This window comes from Carlito syrichta, unplaced genomic scaffold (genome assembly GCF_000164805.1).
Source record: "Carlito syrichta isolate Samal-C Ts95f unplaced genomic scaffold, Tarsius_syrichta-2.0.1 Scaffold86295, whole genome shotgun sequence".
Taxonomy (NCBI): domain Eukaryota; kingdom Metazoa; phylum Chordata; class Mammalia; order Primates; family Tarsiidae; genus Carlito; species Carlito syrichta.
In genome coordinates, this window is record NW_007030391.1 from 20,943 (window position 1) to 34,713 (window position 13,771).

A 13,771-nucleotide genomic window follows, 5' to 3' on the forward strand; every position below is an offset into this window, starting at 1 on the left:
AGTGAGACTCCAACTCAAAAAAAAAAAAAAGAAAATCATTCCAGCTAGGCATGGTGGCTCATGTCTGTAATCCCATCACTTTAGGAGACTAAGGCTAGAGGATTGCCTGAACCCACAGGTTCAAGACCAGCCTGGGCAATTTGGCGAGACCTTGCCTCTACAATAAATCAGAAATTAGCCAGGCGTGGTGGTATACATCTATAGTTCCAGAGCTACTTGAAAGGCTGAGGTGGAAGGACCGCCTGAGTTCATCAGGTCAAGGCTGTGGTGGCCGTGAGTCTGCCACTGCACTCCAGCCTGGGTAACAGAGTGAGACTCCAACTCAAAAAGAAAAAGAAAGAGAAAGGAAATCATCCCAGCTATTATTTTTGCTTATGACTGTTTTAACATTATTGCTGACTGGGCACAGTGGCTCACACCTATAATCCCAGCACTTTGGGAGGCCAAGGTGAGAGGATTGCCTGAGCTCACAGGTTCGATACCAGCCTGGGCAACTTGGTGAGACCTCATCTCTACAAAAAAAAAAAAATTCGCCAGGCATGGTAGCGCACACCTGTAGTTCCAGTTACTTGGAAGGCTGAGGTGGAAAGATCACCTGATCCCAGTAGATTGAGGCTGCGGTGGCTCTGAGCATGTCACTGCACTCCAGCCTGGGCAACAGAGTGAGATTCCAACTAAAAAATATATATATATATTGCTTCCTGCATCTATAGCCCTTTTATTGATTTCTTTCCTCACCATGGTGTCTTCATCAAGTCCCTCAAGTAAAGCAACACACTATTTTTTAAATGGCTCACATTGTAAATTTTGTTGTGTGTATTTTACCACAATTTTTAAATGTATAGCTTAAAATGAACATTTTAATATAAACTGTTCAAGTGTTGGTCAACCGTACCTCAATAAGCCTGTTTTATTTTTAAATTTTTACAAAAGAGAAGTATGGAGTGACACTAATTCAAATGTTGCTTAGAGATCAAGTTAGACATGACCTGAGAGTTGGTTTTCAGATGTAGGACTTTGGAAGCCAATGGCAACCCAAAGGAGAACAATTTCAGTGGGTATAGGGGAGAGAGAATGACTGCATGGATTCACGAGAGAGTAGGAGTGCCAGAAGAGGTGGCTCACACTTGTAATCTCAGCACTTTGGGAGGCCAAGGTAGGAGAATGGCTTGAACTCAGAAAGTAGGGGCAGAGGTGAGCAATGATCATGCCACTGCACTTCAGCCTGGGTGATGAAGTGAGCCCCTGACAGAGAGAGAGAGAGAAAGAGAGAAAGCAGGAGGAGAAAACATGGAGGTAGTGAGTGTGGGCAACTCTTTTGAGACGTTTTGCTATTAAAAAGCCAGAATTTTTTTAGACAGCTATGAGAATTTAAATGTGAACTAGTTATTGGATGATGTTAAGAAATTTTCATGCAGGCCAGACACAGTGACTTATACCTATAATCCCAGTACTTCATTTTTGTTTTTTTGTTTTCTGAGTCAGAAAACAAAAGAAAAAAACTCACCAAGGCTAGAGTACAGTAGCATGCTCACGGCCACCACAGCCTCGACCTGCAGGGCTCAGGCAATCCTTCTGCCTCAGCCTTCCAAGTAGCTGGAACTATAGGAACATGCCACCATGCCCAGCTAATTTTTCTTTTCTTTTTTTTTTTTTTAGTTGGAGTCACACTCTGTTGCCCAGGCTGGAATGTAGTGGCACGCTCATGACCACCACTACCTCTACCTACTGGGCTCAGGTGATCTTTCCTCCTCATCCTTCCAAGTAGCTGGAACTGCAGGCATACACCACCATACCCAGCTACTTTTTTAATTTATTGTAGAGATGAGGTCTCACCAAGTTGCCCAGGCTGGTCTTGAACCCATGGGACCAGGCAATCCTCTCACCTCGGCCTCCCAAAGTTCTGAGATTATAGGCGTGAGCCATTGCGCCCGGCCTTCATTTTTTTTATTTTTTGTAGAGACAGGGTCTCACCATGTTGCTCAGGCTGGTCTTGGACTCCTGAGCTCAGGTAATCCTCTCTGCCTCCCAAAGTGCTGGGATTACAGACATAAGCCACCGCTCCCGGCCAATCTCAGCACTTTGAAAGGCCAAAGTGGGAGGATCTCTTGAGGCCAAGAGTTTGAGACCAGACTGGCCAACAAAGTGAGACCCCCATCTCTACAAAAAAAATTGTTGAAAAAAAATGAGCCCAACAGGGTGATGTGCACCTGTAGTCCCAGCTACTCTGGAGGCTGAGGCAGGAGGATTGCTGGAGCCCAGGAGTTGGAGGCTGCAATGAGCTATGATCACACCATTGCACTTCACCCTGGGTGACAGAACGAGACCCTATCTCTTAAAAAAAACACAAAAGAAAGGGAAAAATGTTTGTTCAGAGGAGAAAGCCCCCACGATCACATTTGTCACAAGCTCAGCCTGTGTCCACCCAGGGAGCCAGAGCCTAAACTAACCCCACCTGCAATACCCAGCACTCTACCACCCACAGGCTCTGACTTATATCCAGACAGAGCCTGTGACCATACAAAATCTAGACAGAGAGCAGAGCAAGATGGTGGAATAAGATTCAATAGTGATCATCCTCCCACATAAACATAAATTTTGGCAACTGTCCACACACGAAAATGCCTTCACAGGAGTCTAGGGAAACCAGACAAGAGTTGACACTACCTGATTATAGCATGATAATGAGGAAAGATGCATTGAAAAACAAAGAAGGAACAGTTTTACATTACTCATACCACCCTGCCTTCCACCCCATGCTGCATAATGCAGAAAGAGATACCACTCAGCCGGTAGCGGTGACTCAAGCCTGTAATCTCAGCACTTTGGGAGGCTGAAGCAAGAAGATTGCCTGAGTCCAGGGGTTGGAGACTAGCCTGGGCAACATAGTGAGATCTAGTTTCTACAATAAATCAAAAAGTTAGGCCAGGCATGGTGGCTCACGCTTATAATCCCAGCACTTTGGGAGGAGGCCAAAGTGAGAGGATTGCCTGAGCCCATGGGTTCGAGACCAACCTGGGCAACTTGGTGAGACCTCATCTCTACAATAAATAAAAAAATTAGCCGGGCTTGGTGGCATGTGCCTGTAGTTCCAGCTACTTGGAAGGCTGAGGTGGAAGGATCGCCTGAGCCCAGCAAGTTGAGACTGCGGTGGCTGTGAGCATGCCAATACACTCTAGCCTGGGCAACAGAGTGAGACTCCAACTCAAAAAAAAAAAAAAGAGATACCATCCATTTATGGGAGACAGAAGTAAATGTAGGACTTTGCATTGGACCCGCCATAGTAAAATCCAGCACCTGGAGAGCCTCACAGCTCCTGACTCCAGGCCACTACCCATGAACTGAATAAACACACCTCAGTACCAAATGGGAACCCCTAGCCCCTGCAAGATGAACTTGAGTTCCAGTCCACATCACTGCTAGCCAACTATAATAACCCACAGTGACAGCAAGCCTCAGAGGCTGGGGGCTTGGATTCCACTCTAGCACTGTACCAGCCTCAGCAGCCAGAGAATCCCAGCCTGACACTGACTGGCCACAGTGGTTCCAGGACTATGGCATCTCCCAATGACTGCGGCAGTCGTGTGCTTAGGAACCACAATAGACAACCTGCCTAGAGTATCTGGACAAGCTTGAAGGGTATTCTAGGAAGGACTAGAATCGAAGGAATTTATTAGAATTGAATTCCAATAAAAGCCAGACTGTGAAAACTAAGATAAACATCTACTCAATGTGCAGGCATCAACTCATGACTACAAGAATCAAGAACAATCAGGGAAACATGATACCACCAGACACAAAAAATAAGGTGCCAGTGACAGATGCTAAAAAGATGGAGATATATGAACTGCCTGACAAAAAAATTCAAAATAACTGGTTTTTTGTTTGTTTATTTGTTTATAGAGACAGAGTCTCATTCTATCTTGTAGATTGGAATGCAGTGGCATGATTATACCTCACACCATATCAACTCCTGGGCTCAAGTGATCAATCCCACCTTAACCTCCTGAGTAGTGAGACTACAAGCATGTACCACCACGCTCAGCTAATTTTTTTGTATGAAAGTTCTCGCAACGTTGCCCAGGCTGGTCTCAAATGCCTTTCTTTAAGTGATCCTCCCACCTCAGCCACTAGAGTAACTGGGATTATAGGCATGAGTCACTGTGCTTGACCAAAATGGCTGTTTTAGGAAAACTCAGCAAACTTCAAACAATTACAGAGAAAACATTCAGAAATGTATTAGAGAAATCTAACAGAGATTGAAATAATTTTTAAAATCAAATATAATTCCTGGAGCTGAAAAAAAATGACTGAAATGAAAATTTCTGTAAGCATCAACAATAAAATTGATTGATTAGTAGAAAAAAACCGTGAACTTGAAGACAGGTTATGTGAAAATATACAGGCACAGGGGGAAAGGGAAAAAGATTAGAGAAAACACTTAAAGCCCTTACTTCTTTGCTGGTATACAATGCAACCACGTAATCAAAAACTATTTGTACCCCCTAAAGCTATTGAAATAAAGAAAAAAAATTAAGAAACACTATCAAAAAAGCAATTTACAAGTCATTGGCATTCCAGAACAAGCAGAAAAAGATAAAGGGCCACAAAGTTTATTTAAAGAAATAATAGCAGAGAATAGCAGAGTGCTTTGGGAGTGCAGGAGGATCACTTGAAGTCAGGAGTTTGAGACCAGTCTGGGCAACATGGCAAAACCCTACAAAAAATTTTAAAAATTAGCCAGGCATTGTGACACATACCTGTAGTCTCTGCTACTCTGGAGGGTGAGGTAGGAATACTGCTTAAACCCAGAAGTTCAAGGCTACAGTGAGTGATGATTTTACCACTGCACTCCAGCCTGGGTAGCAGAGTGAGACACTTACTCAAATTATTATTATTATTATTATTACTATTACAATAATGTGTTAAGGGATATGCAATATAAAAAAGGTGCAATTTTAAACACAAAATTCCAAATTGGGGTGGATGGAGTTAAAGTATAGAATATTTTTGCAATAAAAGTTGTTATCAGCTTAAGATAACCTGTTGTAAATATAAGATGTTTTTTGTAACCCTCGTAGTATAAACCACAAAGCATAAATCTAAAGACACCAAAAACCAAAAGCAAGGAAACAAAACATATTAGTAAAGAACATCACAGCCAGGCTTGGTGGCTCAGCCTATAATCCTGTGCCTTTGGGAGGCTGAGGTGAGTGGATTGCCTGAGCCCAGGGGTTCGAGACCCACCTGGGCCACTTGGCGAGACCTCATCTCTATAATAAATCAAAAATTAATCGGGCATGGTAGCGCATGCCTGTAGCTCCAGCTACTTGGAAGGCTGAGGCGGAAGGATTGCCAGAGCCCAGTAGATCCAGGCTGCAGTGGCCAGGCCACTGCACTCCAGTCTGGGTGACAGAGTAAGACTCCAACTCAAAAAAAAAAAATCACTTGACCACAAAGGAAGACAGTAAGAGAAGAAGTAAGGATCTACAAAATAAACAGAAAACAACTTTAAAAATGGAAGGACTAGGTTCTTACCTATTAATAATTACTTTGAATGTAAGTGAATTAATTCTTCAATTAAAGACATAAAGTGGCTGAACTGATTTTTTAAAATATCTAACAGTATGCTTCCTATAAGAGATTCACTTCACCAGTAAGGACACACATACACTGAAAGTTAAGGTATAGAAAAAGATATTCCATGCAAAAAAAAGCAGGAGTAGCTATATTTATATCAGATAAAACAGACTTTAAATCAAAAACCTTAAAAAGAAAGGAAGGTCATTATATAATAATAAAGGGGTTAATTCAGGAAGAGGATATAACAATTGTAAATATGTATTCATCCAACAGCAGAGCATCTAAATATATAAAGTAAATATTAGTAGATCTAAAAAGGAGAAATAGCCGGGCTCAGTGGCTCAGCCTGTAATCCCAGCACTTTGGGAGGCTGAGGTGAGTGGATTGCCTGAGCCCGCGGGTTCGAGACCCGCCTGGGCAGCAAGACCTCATCTCTACAATAAATCAAAAAATCAGCTGGGCGTGGTAGTGCATGCCTGTAATTCCAGCTACTTGTAAGGCTGAGACGGAAGAATCGCCAGAGCCCAGCAGGTCGAGGTTGCGGTGGCCAGGAGCGGCCACTGCACTCCAGTCTGGGTGACAAAGTGAGACTCCAACTCACAAAAAAAAAAAAAAAAAAAAAAGGAGAAATTAAGGTCAGTCATGGTGGCTCATGCCTGCAATCCCAGCACATTGGGAGGTTGAGGTGGGAGGATCACTTAACCCCAGGAGTTCAAGAACAGACTGGGCAACAAAGCAAGACCTCAACTCTACAAAAATTTTTAAAAATAAGCCAGACACGGTGGCGTTTGCCTATAGTCCCAGCTACTCAGAATTCTAAAGCAAAAGGATAATTGAGCCCAGGAGTTCAACGCTGTAGTGAGCTATGATTACTGACACTGTATTCCAGTTTACTCATCAGAGCCAGACTCTGTCTCAAAAAAATAAAAGAAAGAACAAAAGGAAAAAAAAAACTCCAAAAAACTATCTAAAAAGCTGTTAAATAGATATAATAAATGAGTTTGGCCTATAATCTCAGCACTTTGGGAGGCTAGGGCGAAAGGATTGCCTGATCTCAGGAGTTCGAGACCAGCCTGGGCAACTTGGTGAGACCTTGTCTCTACAATAAATTGAAAAAATTAGCCAGGCGTGGTGGCATGCACCTGTAGTTCCAGCTGCTTGGAAGGCTAAGGTAGAATGATCATCTGAGCTCAGCAGTCGAGGCTGTGGTGTCCATGAGCATGCCACTGCCACCAGCCTGGGTGACAGAGCGAAAGACTCCAACTCAAAAAAATAAAAAATAAAAATAAATTGTTGATATGCTAACAAATTCAACATAAAAATATCAGTTGCATTTCTATACACTACTAGTGAATTAGCTGAAAAAGAAATAAAGAAAAAATTCTCATTTACAATAGCTAAAAAAAAATACTTAGGAATAAATTTAACCAAGGAGAAATATCCCTATACTGAAAACTATAAAACCTTGATGAAACAGATTGAGGAAGACACAAATAAATAGAAAGATATCCCATGTTCATGAAGGAGGATAAATATTATTAAAATGTTCATTCTGCTCAAACGAATTCACATATTCAACACAATCTCCATCAAAATACTAATGACATTCTTCCCAGAATTAGAAAAATCAATTCTAATAAAATTCATATAGAACCACAAAAGATTCCAAATAGCCAGAGCAAAATAAATAAATAAATAAAACCAAAGCAACATAGAGCAAAAGAACAAAGCTGGTGGCACACACTACCTGATTTCAAAATATACTAGAAAGCTATAAAAACCAAATAAGTATTATATTGGCATAAGAAGAAATACCTAGACAAATGGAACCGAATAGGGAGCCCAGAAATAAATGTATCCATTTATAGTCAATTGATTTTTGACACAGTCACCAACAACACACAATTGGGAAAGGATAGTGTCTCCAATAAATGGTGTTGGAAACAGTCGCACTGACTAATATCTGTAATCTCAGCACTTTGGGAGGACAAGGTGAGAAGCTTGTTTGAACCCAGCCTAAGCAACATAGTGAAACCTCATCTCCACAGGAAATTTTTTTAATTAGCCACACATAGTAGCATGCACCTATAGTCCCAGCTATTTGGGAGGTTGAGATGGAAGGATCACCTGAGTCCAAGAGGACAAGACTGTGGTGAGCCATGGTCGTGCCACTTCACTCCAGCCTGATGACAGAGTGCGACTCGAGTCAAAATAAATAAATAAATAGAATAAATGGTGTTGGGAAAACTGGATATCCACATGCAGAAGAATGAAATTAGACCCTTATCTCTCACCACATATAAAAATCAACTCAAGTCGGGCATGGTGGTTTATGCCTGTAATCCTAGCACTTTGAGAAGCTGAGTCAAGAGGATTACCTGAGCCCAGGGGTTCAAGACCATCCTGGGCAAGTTGATGAGATCTTGTCTCTACAATACATAAAAAAATTTGCCAAGTGTGGTAGCGCACACCTGTGGTTCCAGCTACTTGGAAGGTTGAGGCAGAAGGATCGACTGAGCCCAGCAGGTCAAGGCTGCAGTGGCCGTGAGCATGACACTGCACTCCAGCTTGGGCAACAGAGTGCGACTCCTACTCAAAAATAAATAAAAATCAACTCAAAATGAATTAAAGACTTAAATATGAGACCTGAAACTGCCAGGTGTGGTGGCTCAAGCCTGTAATCTCAGCACTTTGGGAGGCCAAGAGAAGAGGATTGCCTAAGCCCAGGGGTTCAAGACCAGCCTGGGCAACTTGGTGAGACTTCATTTCTACAATAAATCACAAAAACTAGCCAGGCATGGTGGTGTGTGTCTGTAGTTCCAGCTACTTGGAAGGCTGAGGCAAAAAGATCGCCTAAGCCCAGCAGGTCGAGGCTACAGTAGCTGTGAGCATGCTACCGCACTCCTGCCTGGGTGAAGAGGAGACTCTGACTCAAAAAAAAAAAAAAGACCTGAAACTAAGAAACTACTAGACAAAAACATAGGGGAAACCTCTATGACAGTGGTCAGAGCAATGATTGTTTTTTCAATAGGCTCTCAAAAGCACAGACATCAAAAGCATAAGATAGACAAATAAGATTACACCAAACTAAAAAGCTTCTGCACAGCAAAGGAACAAATTAACAGAGTGAAGAGACAATCTACACAGTGGGAGAAAATATTTGTAAACTACACATCTGAGAAGGGGTAAATATCCAAAACATATAAATAACTCAACTCAATAGCAAGAAAACAAGCAACTCAATTTTAAAATGAGCCAAAGACCTAAACAAATATTTCTCAAAAGAAAATATACAAATGACAAGATGTATATGAAAAAATATTCAACGCCACTAATCATTGGGTACATGAAAATCAAAATCACAATGGTATCGCCTCACTGCTGTTAGAAAGTTATTATCAAGAAGACAAAAGATAACAAGTGTTGGCTGGAATGTGGTGAAAAGGGAAACTTTAACATTGTTGGTGGGAATGTAAACGCATATAGCCATTATGAAAAACAGTATGGAGGTTTCTCAAATCATTAAAAATAGAACTACACTGGGTGTGGCGGCTCACACCTGTAATTCCAGCACTTTGAGAGGCGGAGGCAAGAAGATTGCCTGAGCCCGCAGTTTCGAGACCAGCCTGAGCAACCTGGTGAGACCTCATATCTACAATAAATCAAATATATGGACTTCACAGTAACTTGGATGGATTTGGAGTATATCATACTCAGTGATCTATCACAGAAATAAAGAACAGAGTACCATATGTTCTCACTTATAAACGAACTTTGAACAATTATAATACTATAAGAAAGAGTTAGCCGGGCTCGGTGGCTCAGCCTGTAATCCCGCGCCTTTGGGAGGCTGAGGTGAGTGGATTGCCTGAGCCTACCGGTTCGAGACCCACCTGGGCAACTTGGCGAGACCTCATCTCTACAATAAATCAAAAAATTAGCTGGGCGTGGTAGCGCACACCTGTACTTCCAGCTACTTGGAAGGCTGAAGCGGAAGGATCGCCGGAGCCCAGCAGGTCGAGGCTGCGGTGGCCCGGAGCGGCCACTGCACTCCAGTCTGAGCGACAGAGTGAGACTCCAACTCAAAAATAAATAAATAAATAAATAAAATAAATCTTTAAAAAAAAAAAAAAAGGAAAGTTGACAGTAATGGAAAACTGTCAGGGCAGGGGGGGTGGGATTGGTAGTTGAGGGAAATTGTTAGGGGAGGGTTGGGCATACCTCATCAACAAGGGTACCTGCATAATCAGTGTTTGTATACCTAACCCTGAATTGTACCCCACATCTTTATAATAAAAAAAGATAATTAACTTGATGTGGCAACGCATGCCTGTCATTCCTGCTACTGACAGGGTTGAGGTGGAAGCATCACCTGAGCCCAGCAGGTCAAGTCTGTGGTGGCCGTGAGTGTGCCACTACACTCCAGCCTGGATGACAGAGTGAGACTCCAACTCAAAATAATAATAATAATAATAAATAAAAATAGAACTACCATACAATTCAATAATCCCACTACTAGGTATATTTCCAAAAAAAAAAACCCAAAATATGTATGTGTTTATTGCAGCACTACTTATAATAGTCAAGATGTAGAATCAACCTAAGTGTCCATCAACAGATGAACAGAAATATTCAGCCATAAAAAAGAAAGAAATTCTGTCATTTGTGACAACATGGTTGAGTTTCATGATAAACCTCACGCTAAGTGAAATAAACCAGGCACAGAAAGACAAATACCACATGATCTCACACATGCAAGATCTTAAAAAGTTGATTTCATAGAAGTAGAGAGTAGAATGGCGGTTGCCAGAGACTGGTTGGTTAAGCAGTAGTGGGAAATGGGGAGATGTTAGTCAAAGGATATGTAATTACAGTTCCATAGAAGGAATAGTTTCAAGAGCCCTTATGTATAGCACGGCCACTATAGTTAATTACAATACATTATATTCTTGAAAAATGCAAAGAGCATGGACATTAAATGTTATGTACAAAAATGACAGCGATGTGAAACAACATATTTGTTAATTAGCTAGTTAACTGTTTCACTATATCTGTATGCTTCAAAACATGTTACACACAATGAACACATATATATATATTTTTCGAGTTGGAGTCTCACTCCATCACCCAGGCTGGAGTGCAGTGGTACGCTCACGGCCACCACAGCCTCGACCTGCTGGACTCGGGATCCTTTCATTTCAGCCTTCCAAGTAGCTGGAACTACAAGCGCGCACTACCACACCTAGCTAATTTTTTGATTTATTGTAGTGATGGAGGTCTCACCAAGTTGCACAGACTGTTCTCAAACCCATGGGTTCAGATATTTGTGTTCATTGTTCAGTAGTAATAATGGTATTGGGGCTTTTTAAGCCTTCATCTGAAATACATGCCAAGTGTTTATAAGTAAAATAATATGATATCTGATATTGAGTTTTTTGTTTTTTTGTTTATAATTGACAAATAAAAACCGTATATGTTAATCATGTACAACACATTTTAAAATATGTATACATTGTGGAATGGCTAAAACAAGCTAATTAAATATGCATTACCTAACATATTAGTATTTTAGTAGTAAGAACACTTATAATCCATGCTCTGAATTTTATTTTATTTTTTATTTTATTTTTTTTAAGTTGGAGTCTCACTCCTTCACCCAGGCTGGAGTGCAGTGGCACACTCACGGCCACCCCAGCGTCACCCTGCTGGGCTTCAGTGATCCTTCCACCTCAGCCTTCCGAGTAGTGGAACTACAGACGCACGCTACCATGTCCAGCTATTTTTTATTTTATTATAGAGACAAGGTCTCGCCAAGTTGCCCAGCCTGGTCTTGAACCCGCGGGTTCAGACAATTCACTCGCCTCGGCCTCCCAAAGTGCTGGGATTACAGGCTGAGTCAGGGAGCCCCGTCTACTCTCTGAATTTTAAAATCATTTTTAGTCCATGATAAGAGTTTTTTAAGGGGGAATGGGAGTTCAGACAAGCTGCATTGCAGAAATCCTGTCATAATGGTTTTTAACACTTTTTACTCTTCTTACTGATGCTATTTTGTAGAATAAGGAACAATGTTGACAAGCTTTGTGGGGCTTTTTGTTTTTTTAAACCTTAAATTTCTATTTTTATTTTTAACTTTTACATTGAAAATTTTTTTTGTAACTGAAGCCACAATGTAACAAGTATAGGGAAAAACTGTGCCTTGTTTCAACAGTTTTTTCTAATTTTTAGGTTGAAAGATGACAGATGCCTAGAGTTTACCTTATGCTTAATTAAAATCCTTTTTCTCTTAAAAAAAAAACAAAAAAAAAACCTCCTCTCTCAGTTATTTTCAAGAATACAGGTCCCAGCCGGATGCGGTGGCTCATGCCTGCAATCCCAGCACTTTGGGAGGTGGAGATGATAGGACTGTCTGAGCCCAGCAGTTTAAGACCAGCCTGGGCAACATGGAGAGACTTCATCTTTACAATAAATCAAAACATTAGCTGGGTGTGGTAGCACGCACCTGTAGTTCCAGCTACTTGGAAGAGTGAGGTGGAAGGATTGCCTGGGCCCAGCAGGCCGAGACTGCAGTAGGCCTAGGCAACAGAATGAGACCCCTACTCAAAAAAAAAAAAAAAAAAAAAGAATACAGGAGGCTTCCACCTTATGAGGACATAGCAAGAAGATGCCAGCTATGAACCAGAGTGAGCTCCACCAGACAAAAAATCTACTGGCATCTTGATCTTGAATGTCTCAGCCTCCAGACTGTTGTTTACAAGACATCCAGTCTAAGGTATTTTGTTATAGCAGCCAGAACCACCTAAGACATAGAACTGTGTCTATAGGGATTACACCTTAGGAAACTATGTCATGATATTTAAAGATGTTGTTTGCGGTGGAAGATTCAATTCGGCCAATTATCAATGTCCCGGAAAACAGAAGACATGCGAGTGTATTAATGTAGGCTAGCAGAGAGTTGAAGCACTGTCTGAAGCCAGTGACGGCAAGCTTGTTCAAGTCTGCTAACCAAGGAAGGCAGCTACCTGAGCCTGTCTGAACTGATGATAGGATAGGAGCTCATTTCCTGAAAAGGATCTCTTTAACTGTAGGAGTCACTCCCTTCCAGAGAGATTTGAAGGTTTGGGTGGGTACAGATGACTTTGAGGCCTGCAAAGAAATCTGTTCTTGGCGTGAGCGTTCTTCCAGCTTCAAGTCTGGACTTCAGGCTCTAGGAGGAAGCAAGCAAAGGGTTCTGCCAAGACCCAGAACTGGGGCCCTTCTGCTCCCTGATGCCTGCCCTCCAGGCTCCTGCTCTGAGCTGGGAAGAAACCCCCCTTCCCTTCCCCCACTCCCACCACCGCCCCTTGTCTATCAGCTGGTATGCACTCATTTTTGAAGACGCAGTTTAGCAACTCCTCAGAAAAGCCTCTCTGAGACTCTCCTTTGTGTTATACTGTCCCCAGCCCACGGTTCTCCTGGAGCCCTTCCAGCAATGGAGAGGATTAATTTGTTCTCAAGCCTGTGTTTTCAGTGTTTCTTAAAGACAGACAAAGCCAGGCATGATGGCTCACACTTGTTTTGTTTTTTTTTGAGTTGGAGTCTCACTCTGTCGCCCAGACTGGAGTGCAGTGGCCACTCCCGGCCACCGCAGCCCCGACCCACTGGGCTCCGGCGATCCTTCCGTCTCAGCCTTCCAAGTAGCCGGAATTACAGGCACGCGCTACCATGCCCGGCTGATTTTTGATTTATTGTAGAGATGAGGTCTCGCCAAGTTGCCCAGGCGGGTCTCGAACCCGTGGGCTCAGGCAATCCACTCACCTCAGCCTCCCAAAGCACGGGATTACAGGCTGAGCCACCGAGCCCGGTGATGGCTCACACTTGTAACCTAGCACTTTGGGAGGCAGAGGCGAGAGGATTGCCTGAGTCCAGGGGTTCAAGACCAGCCTGGGCAACTTGGTGAGACCTTGTCTCTACAATAAATAAAAAAATTAGTCAGGTGTGGTGACGTGCGTGTAGTTGCAGCTACTTAGAAAGCTAAGGTGAAGGATCACCTGAGCCCAGTAGGTCGAGGCTCCGCTAGCCATGAGTGTCACTGCACTCCAGGCTGGGTGACAGAGTGAGACTCCAACTCAACAAAAAGGACGGGAAAGGCAGGCAAGCATCCTGTATTATTCATCTCCAGTTCAGTGCAGGACACAGTTTTTTCTTTTTA

The 13,771-nt window shown here is 42.4% G+C and overlaps 1 pseudogene; it reads left to right on the plus strand.

Annotated features, from left to right (window-relative positions):
• The window catches only part of LOC103259615, a 15,634-nt pseudogene extending 2,758 nt beyond the window's left edge, over positions 1 to 12,876 (plus strand).
• The last annotated feature ends 895 nt before the right edge of the window (positions 12,877 to 13,771 follow it).